A 12072-nucleotide genomic window follows, 5' to 3' on the forward strand; every position below is an offset into this window, starting at 1 on the left:
CCTCTCCTAGAATTGCAAAGGACTGACCCAATCCTACCTACAAACTTTCATTGTGTGTCTCTCCTTCTGCACTACTCTAAAATACTCAAAAGGGTTGTGTTTAACCATCTTACAAATTGTTTAGACATCCACAACCTTCAAGACCGCCTAGAAGCAGGTTTCCTCCCCTGTCACTACGCGGAAACTGCTCTCACAATTTAAATGTTCCCAACTTCATTGCCTCTGCTAAGCACTCCAACATATCCTCTATCCTGATGCTCCTTGACCTGTCTGCTGCCTTTGACACTGTCGATCACTCTGATCTCCTTATTACTCTCTCTTTTTTGGGGGGAACGGAATTGAGCAGTTGCCTGGATTGATCCTAGCTTGCACCTCGCCAATTCTCTGTCTCCTGGAACAACACCCCTCAACTCACTCCTCTAACTGTTGTTGTTCCACCAGGCTCTGTCCGGAGTCCCCTCCTCTTTACACTCTACACCTCTGCTCTTGGGGCTTTCAGCTCTCTTCCTTTAGGTTCTCGTACCAACTCTTTGCGGATGACACTCAAATCTTATTCTCTTTTCCTGAACTCTCTGATCTCTATATCAAAATGTCCAACTCTCTCTCTGCCAATAAATATTGGATGGTTTTGCACTCTCCGGTGTTATTTTACTAAAACAAAGCCGCTCTTCTTCCCTGTCAAATACTATCTCTCATCTCTTCCCCTACCTACCCAGTTCCCACCTGACACTCTCTGTTATTCTTCTTCAGCTAGAAACCTCTGCATCATCTATGACCCTTCTCACACCTTCTCTACTTTTATCTCCAAAACTGCAACAGTGGCTCACCTCAACCTCCTCAATATTATGAAAATCAGGCACCTTCTTTCTTCACTGCCAAGCATTTCTTAACCACTCTTGTCTTCTCTAAACTCGACTACTGTGCCAGCATCCTCTTTGGTCTCCCCGTCTATGCGTTCTGTCCTCTCAACAAGATCATTAACTTCGCTTTCAAGGCACTCTTTGAACTTCCTCACTTCACAGCTACTTCCTCATACTATAACCAGGCTGGATGGCTGATGATGCAAAACAGGGCCAGATGTAAATGTCTTCTGCTGGCTCACAAATCTATCCACAGTAAGGCACAACTGCACTTATCCTCCTCTATCTAACTCTACAAGTCTTCTCATAATCTCTGCACTGCCTCCTCGACTACGCTTGTGGCACCTCACCCTCCCTGTTCTTCCTCTCGTTTACGCTTTTACTCTCTTCTGGCTCTACTTCCATGCAATTCTCTTCCCCCAGACATCCAAGAAACACTCCACACCGATTTGTTCAAAACCAAACAAAAAGCCTACCCATTCACCTCTGAGTTACCCTCTTAATCTACCTCTCATCTACCTACTAGTTAACATGTTTCTGTCGCCTATCACCTGCCTCTGTCCCTCACTTCCTCTGCCTCAACTCTAGCACTTCACCCATCATGGTCACATCCTGAGCACAGCTGACCATACCGCCTACCTGCACTTACAAATGTCTAATGTTGATTGTCCCTGATCTATGTATGTCCAACCATGTATTGTTCCAGGTGACTGTTCCATTTACTCCCCTCTACAACCCGGTCAGAATTTGACTCAAACTCACCCCATTATGAGAAACGCACTGTTTCCTGCCAAATCTGATTTATTTTCCAGTGTATGTTCTTTTGTGATTAAAAGAGCATTGCTCATTCTTGTATGTAAATCAATGAATAAATAAATAAATAAATACACAGGATTTGGGCCAATCTGGGGGCCCTTGGACACTGGGGGACGTTACAGCACCTAGCACTCTTAGAGAGGGCCATTTCACGGTGAATTATTCAACGGCTATTGGTGTGTCATTTAAATCTAATGTGCACGCGTATTGTCCCGTCGTCTTTGACGTCATATATAAATCCTTTTATGGCTTCGGCTAATGAACAATTTTTAAAATCTGAATTTCAGAGTGATGTTACTTAGCGCAGACAGGGTTGGCTTTGCTCTTGGGTCTTAAGGTTACAGAGTGGGCGTTTCCCAAGAAAACGACTTCTCGACCTTTTTTGGGCTATTTTTTACTGATGTTCCGTTGGAAGATTTTAAAAACTTCAACCAAAAAAAACATGGCACACTCACATACTCCGATCAGAGCGAGGACCCGTCACTAATAGTCCTTGCTGCTACTTGCAGCGACCCGGGGCCCTCCAATCAGGCGACGGGATGAAGACTGAAAAGAGGCATCAAAGAAAAGGGAGGGGAGTTAAATAGAAGTAGGGCCAGAAAAAAAGGAGTGCCAGTGAAAGAGAAAGGCAAAGCATAATAATGTGAAATGTGAATATAGCGCTTTGTGCTCGTTCCCTACCGCTTCTATTCGCTGCAATAATGCGGTCTTTTCCATCTGGTTTAATGGTGCCCAATTAATGGGCTTGGGAGGATGAAGGGAGTGGGGCAACTGTAGGCGGACCAGAGAGGGTGGCAGGAAGGAGGTTGCATTTAAGGACAGGGCAGTACGGTCCAGGGTCGGACTGGGGCATACAATTCTCCCTGCACCAATGTAAAAGTGGCCCACGGTTGCAAATGGCAATTCATTCATTTTGTAGCAGACTGTCTGAGTAGAACGCAAGGGGAAGATTTTTGATAAAATGTGATGCAAATTGAGCATTTTAAAGACGATATATATTCAGTACAATGGTCAAGACTACTAGCCCCAAAAAAGTGGCCCACTTTGTTAAAAAGAAAAACTGTCCCATGCGCTCGTTTGTGCTTTTGTTTTGTGAATTGCCCTATTGCCCTGTAGTCCAGTCCGAGCCTGGCAGACCTCAACTCCACCACAAAGATATTGGATAAAAGCAAGAAATGAGTGTCCGGCATAGCCAAGAATGAGGTGACAGGGCGTAGTCCAGCAGCCTTGCAGGGGTCGCGGGGGTGGGGGGGTAGGGGGCTCCTTATCCCGGGGTTGGACATCCTAAGACGACCATAAAAGTTCCCGCGGCAGCCTCTCTTCTCGCTCTGAACTCTCCCGCTTGAGTTGGTGACATCAAGGTGTCGCGCACCCAAAGTGCCATCACCAGACAAGTGCTAGGACTGGGGACAGGGGCTCATTTACAAAACTGAGAGGGATGGGGAAGAGGCGCGGCTATACCGGAAGTGCCTCGTGATGCGTACACGATCGGGATGTAAATCCGCGAGGCATAGTCGCTCTCCCGCTTCAGATAATGAAGCCGTTTTAATCAGCTTTCATCTCCTCTTCGAGATCTAGAAGCGGGGTCTCCGCCGCAAGACAAGTGGGCTGGATGCAGGGGCGTATGGGGAGGGGGGATGATGTAATTAATTGGGCCACCTGTCACGGAGATGCTCTCTCCTTCACCCCCCTCATCATTACCGAGCAGGTCCCCTCTTGGAGAACAGCTTCGCTCTACGGGTCCCGCTGACTGAGGTAAGACCGCGAAAGAGAATTCATTCACGTGGAGTTTTGTGTGGGGGGACTGTGACAAACTACAAGTGACGCAGACGCTTTAGGGGTCATTTTCAAAATTCATGCACATTGCATTCCGGTGACTACCAACGCTCGTGCCGGCCCCAGGTCTGCCAGCACCCTGCGCGTGATTTTTGGGCACCCCGCCTTCACGTTCTGTAGACTACAAATACCAGAATGCAATGGCGGGCCGTGATTCTTGAATAGGTGCTGGTGATCCCCTCTGTCACTCACGGTCATGTAAATTGCCAGTCAATGACTTTCTATTAGCGAGTGGCTCAGGGTGCGGCCAGCTCACACTTCATTGTGTGAGATGGCCACAACCCTTTACCTGTAGCGCCCATGTGCCACTGCACCACATGGCCGCCCCTTGAACCGGCTCTGTGTGTTGTTGAGTCCACTGCATGCTATTTTCAACTTTTGCAAGGCGGCATGCAAAGTAAAGCAAAGACTGTTGACTTTACTCTTCACTTTGCATAGAGTAAACGCCGGCTGCAAATTAAGCTTTTCTGCAGTGCGTTCACAAATGGGTCCTTAGCTGAACCACCGCTGCTCATATCAGGTCCCAATGCCGCTTTCACAAATGGGTCCCTAGCTAAACCGCTGCTCATATCAGGTCCGAATGTCACGTTCATAAATGGGTCCCTAGCTAAACCGCTGCTCATATCAGGTCTGAATGTCGCGTTCACAAATGGGTCCCCAGCTAAACCACTGCCGCTCATATCAGGTCTGAATGCCGTGTTCACAAATGGTTGCCTAGCTAAACCGCCGCTCATATCAGGTCCGAATGCCGCGTTCGCAAATGGGTCCCTAGCTAAACCGCTGCTCATATCAGGTCCGAATGTCACATTCATAAATGGGTCCCTAGCTAAACCGCTGCTCATATCAGGTCTGAATGTCGCGTTCACAAATGGGTCCCTAGCTGAACCACCGCCGCTCATATCAGGTCCGAATGCCGCTTTCACAAATGGGTCCCTAGCTAAACCGCCGCTCATTTCAGGTCCGAATGTCACGTTCATAAATGGGTCCCTAGCTAAACCGCTGCTCACATCAGGTCTGAATGTCGCGTTCACAAATGTGTCCCTAGCTAAACCACTGCCGGTCATATCAGGTCTGAATGCCGTGTTCACAAATGGGACCCTAGCTAAACCGCCTCTCATATCAGGTCCCAATGCCGCATTCACAAATGGGTCCCTAGCTAAACCGCCGCTCATATCAGGTCCGAATGCCGCGTTCACAAATGGGTCTCTAGCTAAACCGCCGCTCATATCAGGTCCGAATGCCGCGTTCACAAATGGGTCCCTAGCTAAACCGCCGCTCATATCAGGTCCGAATGCTAGGCAGATTCCTTTGGAATGCATGTTTTTTTACACCTGAATGAAAATCTCATGCACGCATAAAATGCTGCACCTTTCCAGCATTGGTCTTGGGAGGATAGCTCAGGGACAACATGCTCTCCTTGAAAGCAAGACGACATGCAGCACCACAGATTTCGAACCCCGGGTCTGTGCTTAGAATCCTCTGGGTATTAAGCGCGTTATAAATAACCTATCATATCATATCAACCAGAGGAGGAAAGCACAGCGGAGATGCAAACTCAGCTTCATGCTCCTTCTCTGCCTTGAAAAAGAAGGACCATGGACAGCGTAGCGTAAAAGCGTTAGGCCCTGCATGTGTGCCTTGCTTTGATACTCTGCCCGTTTAAAAATGGACTCCCATGCAGGCGTTTCACCGGAAAGAGAAAGTGGACACCACCTCGTTTAAAGTAGCACTGACAGTTAATACGTCAATGTGCAAGTCAGTAGCCACCATAGACTTGTGGAAACCAACCGACTAAGACAAACTCCGGGGAGAACCTCCTCAGAGCTGACTGCACGCGATATTGCACAAAGGCATGCTACATTCTTGCTCTTGTATTCATATTATGCTACATTCGTGCTCTTGTATTAATATTATCAATTCACGTGAACAAACACAACAGATTCTTCTTGATCCATGTATTTATAAAGCAAAATGCAAGCGGTTGCTGTCCAGAGGCAGACACACAAAGGCCAATGCGTTTCGGGCCGTGGGCCCTTCTTCAGGCCGAATTGTCTGAAACCTCAAACTGGATACTTCTCGGTGCTCAAATCAGTCACAAAGTAACTGCTGCGCAATTCTTTACAGCAACAAACGCAGTCTCTGAGCGAGTTTGAAGAAGTATTATTCAATTATTTAAAGAAGAGACTTGAACACATCTGCAACGCTGCAACAGCGGCACGCTACGTTATTACCCAGCACGGCAAAACGTGACTCAGCTTACCAATTTGAAAGACATTGCATGAGTAAATAAGGTTGCATACCGAGATATGATGAACTAACCTCCGTCCATGTACCATTTTGGCATATCAAACCACAGATTAGGAACCAGACAAGTCATTGTACCAAAGCTGACAATAAACTACACAAACAAATATTTAAGTTTACTTGTTATAATTATACAGATGTTCACGCCCTGAGGACGGCCTTTTCATGTGTTATTACTTGCAATTTAGTATCATGCAGAGTAGAAATTAGCCTACTCTCTAACACAAATGTGATCAAATGTGCTCAAACTCAACAAATACTGTGTTTTAAAACCACGTTAATGTGATTTATCCTTACGTGACCTATCCTGTGTGACCAATCTGCGTTTAAACTCAACAAAATTGTGATTAAAACAATTTTTGACTAATATAACTGTGACTATTTATGCTTAAACCACATTATGTCCCTGACATTAATAAGTTTGTCTTTAAGTTGATAAAAGCACAGCCTGTGAGGTTAGCACTCTCAACTACTTGCTCTTCACCCAGGTGACAGTGGAAGATCACCTTTCTAACCACACAACTGCAGCTATTTCCCAATTTGTATTACATACTAGTCCCAACACTAATTCCTTTAGACGTGTGCGTTCCTGATACAGGCTTTTGCTTCCACAAAATCTAATCGTTAAAATGAAGTGCACAAGCAAGACGTAGGAGGAAAGCACGGCGCAGATGTTAACTCTGCTCCATGCCAGTCCTACGCCTCGGCAAGACGTAGGAGGAAAGCACGGCGCAGATGTTAACTCTGCTTCATGCCAGTCCTACGCCTCGGCAAGACGTAGGAGGAAAGCACGGCGCAGATGTTAACTCTGCTCCATGCCAGTCCTATGCCTCGGCAAGACGTAGGAAGAAAGCACGGCGCAGATGTTAACTCTGCTCCATGCCAGTCCTACGCCTCGGCAAGACGTAGGAGGAAAGCACGGCGCAGATGTTAACTCTGCTCCATGCCAGTCCTACGCCTCGGCAAGACGTAGGAGGAAAGCACGGCGCAGATGTTAACTCTGCTCCATGCCAGTCCTACGCCTCGGCAAGACGTAGGAGGAAAGCACGACGCAGATGTTAACTCTGCTCCATGCCAGTCCTACGCCTCAGCAAGACGTAAGAGGAAAGCACGGCGCAGATGTTAACTCTGCTCCCTGCCAGTCCTACGCCTCGTTTCTGCAGAGAAATGGGCTGGAGCGAAACATGAAGTCGTAAAATCATTATACCCAGTGCTTAATCTGCATGAAATTAAGTGGCAGGGCCCAAATATTTTCTAGCAAGCTTGTGACACTGCGGGCGGGCAGTTCCCCACCATTGCTGCCACCACCCATAGCTGCTCCGCATGGTGTCGACACATTTGGGGTTAAACTACAGCTTGCACCTGCTCTTTGGGTGGAAGCTCTGGGTATCATCACTTCATAATCAATATGAGTAAGAGACAATAAGTGCCGGGACTCAGAAATAAGCATGAGGGCTGAGCCCTGGCAAACACCCCCACAAATTAAGCACTGATTATACCCTGCTTTTATTTTATCCTCCAGCCCATTCTAAAGTGGCCCCCTTTGTATTCACTTACAGGTAGGGTGACAGACGTCCCGGCTTTGCTTGGACTGTGCAGGAATTGGGCCCTCTGTCCACCTGTCAAGAGAGTTTTTTTTTATTTAAAAACCTTGTCCCGGTTTTGGGGCAAGGGAAGGTGAGCCCGTTTTTTTTTTTAATTGCCCACAAATATAAACTAAATTAGATTTTCAGAATGTTCTCATTTGAGGACAGGCTCAAACCCCCAACCGTTCAGATGCCAGCCACATGCATTAACTGCTTACGCCACTGAGACAGGCTGAGAAACTAGTAAATAGCAGGGCATGTAACGTCAATTAGGGCAACAGCTCCTTTGCTATTTACAGCTTTAAGTGTTATAGTCGATATGCTCAACTTTTCACACTAATTACCAATAACGATAAAGTTCATTGTATACATATAACATTAAAATACATCCATCAGTATTACTTAAAATATAGCATGCTTGCATCGCGCAATTTTTATGCAGAAACTGTCGGATGAGCAGAGCAGGTCGGGCTAATAGGCAGGGACGTCATTTAGGTGTCGCCAGAGGTCGCAACTGCGACCTCTGAGGTCTCCCTTGCGACCTCTGTGGTCTCCCTTGCGACCTCTAAAAAATGTTTGAAAAACATATTTTTTTTTTGTAATGCAAGCTCCTGGGCTGTGGCCAGCACCATGTGGCTCTTTACCTCTGAAGTGTCTGGCTTTCTTGTTCAGGCCCCTTAAAAAAAGAAGAAAAATAAGAACAGGAGTGCCACAAGGCTAACACTTTCAGCACTGACCCTAAATAAGAAAGACTAGGAATACCAAATCATGTGTCTTTCTGGAATTCTATACAATAATTGCTAGACTCATGAAAGGTTTATTTCAGGCACACTTCAGGAGGTGAGTCATTGATTTAGTCTGTTATTAAATGCCTGAACTCAGCCTCTCATCCTTCTGAGGTCGATAAATGAGTACCAACACAGGTCGGGTGATATTGGGTGTATATTTTTTCTATATAAAGCGCTTAAGCGTAAGTGCTATATAATAACACATCATTATCATTTGGTCATGGGCGTCTGCTTGCATTCACAGTAATTTGGTAATATGGGCCCATACACACTGATCTTAACGATACATATGGCTATCCATTCTTGTATGAAATGTACATCACATTATAGTGATATCGTAACCATATTTATCATAGTGTACAATGCTATGTGATGCCACTTCCTGTTTTGTCATTGGGTGAAAGGTCGTGTTCCATCGCTTCCTGCGATATCACTTAGGGGTGGGGTCAAATGACATCATTTCCTGTGATGTCATCAAGGGTTGTGTGAAGTCACTTCCGCTACCCCTGGCATTTTGGTGAAATGACGTCCCTGCTAATAGGGATGAGGGGGTGTGAGTGGGTTCGTCCCTTTTTTGTGTTGTTGGCGGTTCCTTTTTTTAAAATTGAAAATCCGGTTGCCCTACTTACAGGGGGCGATTTTTTAATCAGTGTTGGGCGAAATGAAAACGTAAAAGCGTCATGATTATATTTTGTGCTTCATCTCGTGTCCCTGCTGTTCTAAGGCAAAGGAGGGCAGCAAAGTAGAGTTTCCATGTTCGCTTTGCTTAGCACTCGGTTTTACGTCTGCATGAGATTGTCACGCAGGCGGAAAGCCAGACATTTCAATAGAATGCCCCTTTGGTTTAGCGCCTGGTAAAGACCAGACGGGTTCCATTGGAATTGATTGTAAGAAGCTGCGTGCAAAGTGGAATTGCAGGCAGTATTTTGCTTCAGAAAGCAGAGTAAAAGTGAAAAGTAAAGGCCATTTCGCCTTCAATTAATCTAAACAATTACACTCCACTGTGTGATTGTTGAACATTCCATGCAGCGGACCAGTAGCGCGTGAGTGCAAGCGTTGGCGTGCCCTGTATGCAGTTAGCATATCTTTGAAAGTGACCGCCACAGACCCATTTTACATTGAACTCTAATGCTAGCACCTGTGTGCCGTGGGGTCCCCTGTATGCAAGTGTAAACATTCACAAAGAGGAGGGGAGATGGAAAGAGTAAAGGAAGGCGACCCCGCTTTTACGCTCACATTTTCCACCCGTCCTGTGAAATAGTAAACACAGCCTGCCAATTATGCGTTACAAAATCGCATGCAGGCGTCCAATGAAAAGCACCGATAAAGCAGAGGAGGAATGCACTGCAGCAACCTTATCTCTGCTCCATGCCCCTCCTCCATCTGGCCACCGCTGCAAAATGTGGCAGAGTGGGAATAGGAAGCGTAAATGCATTATGCTTCGCATTTACATGTCAATTTCCCTCTCCTCTCCTCTCCTCTCCATTTAAAATTAGACTGCACATCTGGAAAAACATACTACAGTGAATTTTTCAGAATTATGTTATTTAGAAATATTTTATACGGTGCCAAATGTTATGTCATACTAATCTGCTTTTATAATGCACCAAACGGCCACATTAGCAATTTCAGAGCGCCAAGTTTTGTTTTTGGGGTGGTGTACTGTGCCCTCTCCAAGGGTATCCAGGCCTTGGTCAGCTGCCAGGGTCGGACTGAGGCATAACATGGTCTTGGGCACCAATGAAAAAGTGGCCCACAGTTGCAAATGGCCATTCATTCCTTTTGTGACACTGTTTGATTAGTGCCCACGGGGGGAGAGTGGTGATAAAATGTGAGGCAAATTGTGCATTTTAAAGATATTTATTCAGTGACTCAATAGTCAAAACTACTAGCCGCATGGTAAAGTAACTCATCAAACTGGCCCACATGTGTCACAAATGTGGCCCACTTTGACCAAAAAACTGTCCCACACCAGCATTTGTGCATTTTTGGTTCGGGCTTTGCCCTATTGCCCTGTAGGCCAGTCTGAGCCTGCCAGTTGGAGGAAAGTAAAAAGCAAGGTGAACGAACATAAGAGGATGGGAAAGGGGGAAATAGGGGCAACACAGGAAGGGTTGGAAGGTTACAATGGGGTGGTCTCGAAACACTAAGGCTTGTTTTGAAGCTGTTTGTAAACAAAGGGGTGCCTGGTATGTACCCCTGGCCCCCCAGGTGAGGTACTTTAAGAACACACAAAAATGGGCCTCTGGGATAGGGAATGGCACTTCTAATACATTTATCGTTTTAGTTATACCAATAAATGTCACAATGTAGTACCACATTATTTTTTTATTATGTTCATATACACATGTATAATATCAATTCATAAAAACAATATCTCCACAATTCATACACAATTCAACTCACATACAATCACTCCTATCATCCATTCAAACATCACTTTCTTAAAAAACGTACATGTCACACCTGTCTCTATGACCACTTGGTCAACAATATATATAATAACACTGTAAAGTACCCTCAAATAGACTCTTAAATGGTTCTGTCTATGTATAATCAATTACACAGATCTAGTTGTCAACATGTGTTTCGGCTGTCTGTTTGGACTTCACCATATTTGTCCATTTGGTAAAGCAGCCTTCATCAGGACCGAAATGGGGAATTAAGTAATTCCCATTTAACAAAGTAGGGTGAGTTACACCACCTAAAAAGCAATAAAATACAATAAAATACCATTAACACTCTAAAATCAAGCCATTCCCTGCTTATTAATTTGACAAATTTAATGTGAATGAACATGATTCTCAAAAGTAATCATTGAATCACCATTTTGAATGTTATTTATTGACATTACAAACATGCTGATACCTCTGGAAAAATCCTATTCACAACCATGTGGGAAAGTAATAACATTTACCCTCACCCAAAGGATGCAACAAAACTCTATAACCTGTTCCATTCAGGTTGTGATTTGAACTCTAAATGAATAAAATACTTACTCAAAAATGTTTAATACAACGTTCTTGGCATCGCCTTCAAAGCGTTGCAACGTATCGTCACTTGATCAGAAGGGATTCTTTATTCCCCAAATAATCTGGTCATATATTCCTTGTCACCCTATAATGGAAAAGATATATATGGGCTAAGTATATCCATGTCTGCCCTAGCAACTACCATCACCTCAATGCATCAGGATACTAACATTCAAAGTGAAAAATGAAGTCCATTCAAAACTAATTCTTGATTGTATAGGCAGGCTCCCAAAATTGGTATTCCTTCCTCAAACTTCTACGGCATGAGCCGCCACCAAATTCCTAGTGCAACATCATATAAGAGCATAGGTTATAGCACACTCTCTAGTGTCTGCATCATAAGGTCATTCTCATGTAATGCCAGAATATACTTTCCCCTACAATTCCATAGAGCGTGTCTATTTTGTACTAGCATCTCACTTAGTCTCTCGCTTAATAGAAAGCCGCTGTGTACAAGAAAGGCCAATCCCTATACAATATTTCTCATATTATGGCACTCGATAACACGTTCGTTTTTACTCGTGGTTCCTAACGAAGCCTAGTCATATATACTCTGTACGCATATCCATGAGACTAACAGAATAATGGCATGCATACAGAGAAATTACTCAGTATTCCCGTACCTATGCATTAGATAACATCACCCTCTATTTTTATTATAAAAGGGCCCCTAGAAGCTTCACAGTCAAGACTATTAATGACACCTTGTGTACTCACCTCTCAACGCGTGGGAATGCTACTCCTAAGCTCTCGCCTCATCAGGTACCGAATCCCTCCTTTTTCCGTATATCGTCGCATAAAAATTGCAAGGGACGCGTCACTACTTGACTACTTTATACAGTGCATCATG

General features: G+C 44.9%; 1 protein-coding gene across 1 annotated transcript in view; it reads left to right on the top strand.

The window, feature by feature from the left end:
* The first annotated feature begins 3150 nt into the window (after nucleotides 1-3150).
* The window catches only part of LOC138453982 (germ cell-specific gene 1-like protein), a 203206-nt gene continuing 194284 nt past the window's right edge, over nucleotides 3151-12072 (top strand). The window contains exon 1 of the mRNA XM_069607007.1: nucleotides 3151-3431. The gene's annotated coding sequence lies outside the window, so the exon portion shown is untranslated. The remainder of the gene's footprint in view (nucleotides 3432-12072) is intronic.

Source organism: Ambystoma mexicanum, chromosome 1p, assembly GCF_040938575.1.
Source record: "Ambystoma mexicanum isolate Mex_15411 chromosome 1p, UKY_AmexF1_1, whole genome shotgun sequence".
Lineage (NCBI taxonomy): Eukaryota > Metazoa > Chordata > Amphibia > Caudata > Ambystomatidae > Ambystoma > Ambystoma mexicanum.